An 8,759-nucleotide genomic window follows, 5' to 3' on the forward strand; every position below is an offset into this window, starting at 1 on the left:
TCTGCTTTTGTCATGGCCACATGTGGGTATTAGCTGCCTAGTAGTAAACGTGGCATTTTCTTGACACTGAAGCCAACGTGACAGTAAATCCTACTCCTCCTCCTCATACCTGCTTTGTACTTCTTCTCATGTTTGCTGGACTTTCAGATTATGCCAGTTATTTTTAACTTCCTGTGCTGGCTTTGGCTGGGGTAGAGTTAATTTTCTTCATAGCGATTAGTATGGGGCTATGTTTTGGATTTGTGCTGAAAACAGTGTTGCTGGGACAGCTGACCCAACTGACCAAAGGGATATTTCATACCATATGATGTCATGCTCAGCATATAAAGCTGGGGAAAGAAGGAGGAAGGGGGGACATTCGGAGTTACGGCATTTGTCTTGCCAAGTAACCATTAGACGTGATGGAGCCCTGCTTTCCTGGAGATGGCTGAACCCCTGCCTGCCGATGGGGAGTAGTGAATGAATTCCTTGTGTTGCTTTGCTTGCATGTGTGGCTTTTGCTCTACCTATTGAACTGTCTTTATCTCAATGCATGAATTTTCTCACTTTTACCCTTCTGATTCTCTCCCCTATCCTGCTGTGGGGGAGCGAGCGAGCGGCTGCGTGGTCTTTAGTTGCCGGCTGGGGTTAAACCACAACACTCCCATAATTTGACTGATCTGCTTACAATCCAGCTTCACAAGCTGTATTTGCACAACAGAAGATTTGATGAATTGGGGCAACAATAAAGGGGATTCTTCTATGCTGAACCAAGCATTTAGTAAAATATTAATCCCAGCAAGGCCTTATTCAACTCTCAGTCTTTGTTTAGAGGATATAGTAAATTTAGGTTTAGGATTCCTAGCAGGAGATCAAAATGTCAGGAACACGTGATAACAATAATTATTCTAGTATAAACCATCTGTGTAAGTTCAAGTCTCTTTTAATGATTAATTTATGTGAGGCATGGACCTTGCAGGGGTTGGTTTTATGCACAGTAACTCATTGTCTATCTGATCCACTTTATACTCTATCAAATGCTTGCTGTTCTCCCATGTTCAGCATAAAGATGGCAGAAAGACATAAAGCCAACATAAATTTCGTATCATGTGTTGAAGACTAACTCCATGGAAACATGATTATCTTCCTGTTTTTAATCCAAACCAGTTTAAAATTCTTGTGTTATCAAAAAAATGCTCAGTCAAGTATTGATAATCATATACCTATTGTCTCAGTGTGAAATTCTTCATGTGTTGAGACTTACAAATAATAAGAACATGTGAAATGACAATCATACTTTATAAAAATATGTAAGTAGAATTAATCTTTCTGACTTCTGACAACCGCAGACAACATGGTAGCAAGTCACTTCAGAAGGAATGTAACTCCTCCCTCCAACTCTGTCCTTGAGGGATACCATATTACATGATTCATCTGACCTAACTTCAGTTGTCTACATCTAAGCTAGCCATACTTCATAGACAATGAAGAGAAATGGGCATATGATTCATCTGACCTATTTTAGCCACATACTTTAGGATGAGTTTAATTGCAGTCTAGAAATGTGTCGTAGTCTCCTTGACTATAAAAGTAGTCTATGGAGACCTCATCAGATGAAAATGTCTAAAATAGGTCAGATTAATACCATTTAAACTATCTGAAAGCAGAGACCAGACTATGTAAGACATTGTACAAAGGAAGGGGAAAAAAAACCCAACGGATTGGATCTTAAACCTACTTTGTGCCAGGAAAAATTACAGGTGTCAGGTGCTTGATGAGCCATTTTTGCGTTGTAAAGGGATTCATAAACACCAAATATCCCCCATTTACTTGCTCACACATAAGCATCCACTACTTTTTGAGATGCCTCGGGTGTTTGAAAGAATTGAAAGAGATTTGTCAAGTACGACATAGGTGATCCAGGCCATTTTGGAGTTGCAGGAGGGACCAGGTCAAACACTCTAAGACATGCCAAGCAATCCTAGATGCCAATGTGTGGGCAACCACATCAGCTCTCTACTGTCCTTATAAAAAGATAACCAGGGTGGGATTCAGCTCCAGATGGAGACACCTATGCTTAGGTTTCTACATGTAGGAATGTGCATGTGTGCTTGGTGTCTAAAGATCTGGTTATAGTTTACAAAACTTACAGCTTGATTTGGCCCCTGCACGTAGGTAGGTAATGGTGTATGAGATGCCTCAGAGCATCAGGCCTTGTCCCCAATCACCACTACAAAAACACAAGTCTTCCACAAGTCCTGCGTCATTTCTTAAACAGCAGCAGATGGCAATTTTTGCAATGATCTAATTGAGCTGAGGATGTCCAAATCAGGATTTGAATCCTGTTTGTATATTCTGTCACTCAGTAACTGTGTAGGAGAGAGAATATTTTATGAAGTCTAAGTAATGATCTAAAGCAAAAATTATTTTTAGAATTATTTAACAAGACTATCCACTTCAGACAAAACTGTCAATAAAAGAGACTTTATCAAGTAAGGTAAATGTACTAAGCCTTCTCCAGATTCATGTCCAACATAACTATTTTGTATTGCTCTGTATATAAGACCATATATCAATTCCTATCAATTACATATTGGCCTCAGATGTTAACGGGTCAACATGTTGTTGCTATACATCTACTTTGTCATGTTTAATGAATAAATGAATCTCCCATGACCAATATTCTTTCTTCAATAGCATCAACTTTATTTTGATGGCCAAATTCACAACTTTTTAATGCAGCATTTGGCTCATTACTATCCTCTCTTTATTCTTTGTGCTATAGCATGTTGTTTCTGTTGTGTAAAATTTGATCATTTATAGTAGACTTACTCAGTCATTTTGAAATGCTTTTAGTGACCTTAAAGCAGAGTATAAAAATGCAAAAAAAGTCCAATTTTCAATTCTGATAAATGTACTCTTTTGTTTCTAATCTCCAAAACATTATTTTCTCATTTTAAGATATTGTCTCCTGTTGCCTGTACACTTTATGATGAATGTCATGAATTACCAGGAAGATTTAAATCTAATTTATGCCACATCCCTGGAAGTGTTCAAGGCCAGGCTGGATGGGGCTCTGAGCAACCTGATCTAGTGGGAGATGTCCCTGCCCATGGCAGGGTTGGAACAAGATGACCTTTAAGGTCCCTTCCAACCCAAACCATTCTATGATTCTATGTTTTATAACACTTGGAATACAGGTAACATAGAATCATAGAATTATAGGGTTGGAAGGGACCTCTGGAGATCATCTAGTCCAATCCCCCTGCCAGAGCAGGGTCACCTACAGCAGGTTGCACAGGAATGCGTCCAGGTGGGTTTGGAATGTCTCCAGAGACGGAGACTCCACCACCTCTCTGGGCAGCCTGTGCCAGTGCTCTGCCACCCTCAAAGGAAAGAAGTTCCTCCTCATGTTTAGGTGGAACTTCCTATGCTCAAGTTTGTGCCCATTACCTCTTGTCCTGTCCCCGGGCACCACTGAAAAGAGCCTGGCCCCATCCTCCTGACACCCACCCTTTCAGTATTTATAAGTGTTGATAAGGTCCCCCCTCAGCCGTCTGTTTTCCAGACTGAAGAGACCCAAATCCCTCAGCCTTTCTTCTTAAGAGAGGTGTTCCAGTCCCCTCATCATCTTGGTAGCCCTTTGCTGCACCCTCTCCAGCAGTTCCCTGTTCCTCTTGAACCAGGGAGCCCAGAACTGGACACAGTACTCCAGGTGCAGCCTCACCGAGGCAGAGTAGAGGGGGAGGATGACCTCCCTCGACCTGCTGGCCACACTCTTCTTGATGCACCCCAGGATGCCATTGGCCTTCTTGGCCACAAGGGCACATTGCTGGCTCATGGTCATCCTGGTGTCCACCAGGACTCCCAGGTCTCTTTCCACTGAGCTGCTCTCCAGCAGGTCAGCCCCCAACCTGTACTGGTGCATGGGGTTATCCCTCCCCAGGTGCAGCACCCTACACTTGCCCTTATTGAATTTCACAAGGTTCCTCTTTGCCCATATCTCCAGCCTGTCCAGGTCTCTCTGTATGGCGGCACAGCCTTCCAGTGTGTCAGCCACCCCCCCAGCTTTGTGTCATCAGCGAACTTGCTGAGGGTGCACTCTATCCCCTCATCCAGGTCATTGATGACTATATGGAAGAGGACTGGACCCAGTACTGACCCCTGGGGAACATCACTCTTCACTGACCTCCAACTAGACTCTGTGCCCCTAATCACGACCCTCTGAGCTCTGTCTTTCAACCAGTTATCTATCCACCTTACTGTCCATTCATCAAGCCCACTCTTCCTAAGCTTCCCTATGAGGATGCTGTGGGAGACCGTGTCGAATGCCTTGATGAAGTCAAGGTAGACCACATCTACCGCCCTCCCCTCATCTATCCATCCAGTCATACCATCACAGGAGGCTATCATATTAGTCAGACATGATTTCCCCTTGGTGAATCCATGTTGAGTACTTCTGATAGCTTTCTTTCCCTCCACATGCCTTGAGATGACACCCAGAACAAGCTGTTCCATCATCTTTCCATGAACATACTTCATGTTCCATGTACATACTTCATGTTTCATGTGGATATTTAGAAGCCTGCTTCTAACAGAATGACAAAATAACTTTTTGCATAATTCGACCCAAGTTATTTCTAGATATAGTTTATTTTTTTTATAACCTTCAGTGTCATATACATCACAAGCTTTGGAAAAAATACATTTTTTTACAAAAAAGTATAACATAACCGAATAACACGTAGTCCATAGATTTCTACATTCTGCCATCACTGACCTCTGAAAAATATTGAGAGGTGAATATTATGGGTGAAGACTCTTGCCCACAGAGTAATTTTGAGCATTAGTCAGAACTCTGAATAGAAATAATTTCTAGATATTATTCTCTTATGAATACTGAAAAATAATAAGCTTTATGAGGGTCTTAAACCCATGACAATATTTATTCCCCTACTTACTGCGATAATAAAGCAATCACTAAAGATTCAGTTCTGGCTTAAAATTTATTTGCATTTGAGGCAATTTACTCTATGCTAGTGCAAGTGCATATTATAGATCTTGTTGCTTAGAGACATGACAAGACTGAACTATCTGCAGAATATTCAAGGGTTCTGAGACAATCTTCCAAATACTATGTCCATTTGTTACCCCCTCCTGTCTCTCCTCCCTTCCCAGCAAACACATAAAGATCCGAGCTGATAAACCCTTTGCCAAGATTCTCCTTTATTATTCATTTCCTGACTTGAATAGATTGAAATATACCCCAAATCCCTCGTCCTACTCGCCTTTTTTTCTGCTTTCCTCTTCCATGAAGGCTGCTAAAATAATGGCTGCAAAGCTTGTTTCCTATATTAGGGGTGAGTGGACCTTGGATTAATGGAGTCATAGTTTTTAGGACTGACTATCGCAGTGCACTTCGCTATGGTTGTTGGTGGTGGGAGCGTTAATTTGTTTTCCCAAGTGACAGGTGATTGGATGAGACAAAACAGCCTCAAGTTGTGCCAGGGGAAGTTTAGACTAGATATTAGGAAAAATTTCTTCACTGAAAGCGTTATCAAACATTGGAATAGGCCGTCCAGGGAAGTGGTGGAGTCACCATCCCTGGAGGTATTTAAAAGATGTGTAGATGTGGTGCGGAGGGACATGGTTTAGTGGTGGACTTGTCAGTGTTAGGTTAACAGTTGGACTTGATGATCTTTAGATCTTAAAGACCTTTAAAGGTCTTTTCCAGCCTAAATGATTCTACGATTCTATGAATCCATTAAGAAGAGGATGAAAAATGTTTTAAATGAACAAATGAATACTTTTTAGAAAGGCCTCTTGCAGTGCTTGTAAGGTTGATGTTTCTTTGTTGAGGTAATATTGCTGTACATGCAATGTTATGTTGTATTTAGGCATTTTCTTTTCTTGCATGTTCCAAATACAGAAATAGAAAAAATAATGGTTCTATTTACATAATCCAAAAAGGAACAAATTGCAGTGATTTCTTGAAATTCCTTAGGGACTTTGCTATTATCTTTGGCTTCATGTGAAGACACAGATCTACTTCTGATGAGTGGCAACAGAAAACTCAGACACAAATATCCTGGGCCTGTCTTTCAAAGATATGCCTAAAAAAATACTGCCGTTAGACATTTTCCAAAAAGTAAAAAAGTTTCCCCTCACCTGCATTGATATAAAGACAGGCTGTATATTAATTGTGTGACATGATCCCCAGCAGCACTTGTATGTTGAATTTAAGATTGCTGATCAAAGATTTAATGACTTACATTTTCCCACTCAGGTCAGTGGGAATGAATGCCTTCTTTCATATGCTTTTGGGAACAAGCTGTTCCCTGAGGAATGCAGAGGTGGTGTAGGACATGCCCTCCCAGGTAGAATTGATCTTGACATTCATGCAGGAATGTGGAGAAGAAAGCTACCTGAAGTTTATGGAGCAATCCACTAATAGAAGAGCCACAACTTTTTAGGTCTGAATAAGCATTGTTTCAACCAGAAATACCAAACTGAGTGCATTGGGTGTGCCCGAGAAGCTCTTTTGATCCTCCTTTCTCCCAACGTGAAACAAATTCTTGTTCCTCAGGATCAAAACACGGTACTTTGTGTCATGCTGTTGTTCTGGGAAGCCTGGGTAAAATCGTTTTTAGGGCTGCGAATAATACACATTCTGCGCAAGTGGCCACGCTCCTTTCTTGTCAAATATCTTTTTTTCTGACCATAATAATCAGCGTGGATAAATTTTAACTTTCAAAGAAAGGAAAAGGTTGAGAAACGCTGGGGTGACAGTTGAGTATTATTTCCTGAACCTGAAGGCTTACAATGAAAATTTAAATTCTAGGTAATCATATTGATGTGTTCTTGCTTAATCTGAACCAGACCAGCTGTCTTTACTTCCAGCTCCTGTCCACCTCCTGACAACAAAGGGGCAGAGGTGTCACTGCTGAAGGAACTCTACCCTATTTCTACTGTATCTGCTATTTAGTTAACTTTTTTTTATATTTCCTGCTCATTTATTACTATTCATTTTATTTTTATAAGCCTGTATATGCATCCTTTGCTGTTTTTATAATCTTTGTTAATCTTTTTATTGCTTTAGGACACTTAGAATAAATCAGGTGCCATAAACCAGTGCCATCTAGTGGCAATCACCAGTTGTGTAGCCATTTCCTGATTTTTCAGTTATTACTTCAACATTTTCGAGAGTGCTAATGTTTGTCGTGATATAACAAGTACCCCTAATTTTAAGACCTTCAAGATTATTCCTGAAATTTTTTCCAAGGAAACAATTAAAAAAAAATTTCCCTGTTCACCCAGGAACATTTTTGAGATCTTTTATTTCGCTTTTGACAAAATTTTTCATATTGTTAAATAAAAAGAAAAAAACCCCTACCTTTTCTAAAAGACATTTCAAGATTTGAAAGTAAGCAAACTGCCTAATCATGCTATGAAAACACGTTGTTAAAAGGGTAGCTTGACAGGTTGCCCTTATAAAAATGGGGTTCATGGAAAATAGTCCCTTTGAAATGAGTGAAGAGTGTTCTGGACACCAACGTACTGCAGAGAAAGCACTGAATATCTGAATTACACAAATGGTTTCAAGAAGCTATCTACTCTAACTTCTGTCTGGCTAGATGTCTATTTTTCCCTCCCACAACTGTGGAACTAACCAATTTTCCCTTTTTTTATTCTGTGTTGCTCCTGATGGGAACGTTAGCACCTGAGGAGGAGGAATGTGATTCACTGTTTATGAGTATGATATGCACTCAAAATAAGTTAAAGGATTAGGAGGGCCTTCTCTTGACTTCTGTTCTTTGCTTGACCTTGAGTTGGAAAAGGTAGTGTGAGATTTTCAAAAACACTTGGCTTTGACCTAGTTCTCCTCTAATTAAATCATTCCTGAAACTCCCACTCAGTAAGAGGTCATTTAGACCATCACTGCAGACTTTAAAATTAGTTCTCTTGCTTATTTATGCTTCAATTCCTCCCCTCGGCATAATGGATGTAATAATTACCTGCTCTGTAGGAGTTCTACAAAGCTTCATTAGCGTTGGATAAAACTAACTACAGAAGTGCAAAGCGGTGTGCGCTTCTACTGCAGTTACATTTGCTGCGCTTCTGCCTGCATGATATTTTGCTGTACAGCCCACAGGAGGGATTCTCCAGCTTTGAGAGTTTCACTAAGACGTTATCTCAAGAATAAATACCATGGCTTACATGAAATAATCATTAATTAAATAATAACTGCAGTTAACTATGGTTTTTCTCTGGAAAATCACTTACAATGCACCACAACAACATTACAATTATATTACAGCAACAAAGTACCCACCTGTGTTCAGTTTATATGCAACCAATGTGTATGTATTGCAGTGAAGCCTAAGAAAATACCAGACTGCATTAGTAAGACCACAGCCAGCAGGAAGAGGGACATGATTGCTGCTTTCTATTCAGTGTATCACTTGTCAGACTGCATCTATAGTACTATGTCCAATTTTGTGCTCCTCAGTACAAATAAGAGAAAGATCAAATGAAATGAGTGCAGCAGAGGGCCGGCAAGACAATAAGGGGGCCGACATGACATGAAGACAGTTGTAGAGAAAGGTGTTCATCTAGCCCGAAGAAGAGTAGGCAAGGAGGATGTAATTGCTTTTTTTCAACTGTTTAGTGAGTGTTTATAGAGAAAATGGAGCCAGATTCCTCTTGGAGGTGCACAGCCTACATCACTAGGGGCAATGGACACAAATTGCAGACAGTTAAAATTCTAATTGAGTAGTAGG

This window comes from Rissa tridactyla, chromosome 3 (assembly GCF_028500815.1).
Source record: "Rissa tridactyla isolate bRisTri1 chromosome 3, bRisTri1.patW.cur.20221130, whole genome shotgun sequence".
Classification (NCBI taxonomy): Eukaryota; Metazoa; Chordata; class Aves; order Charadriiformes; family Laridae; genus Rissa; species Rissa tridactyla.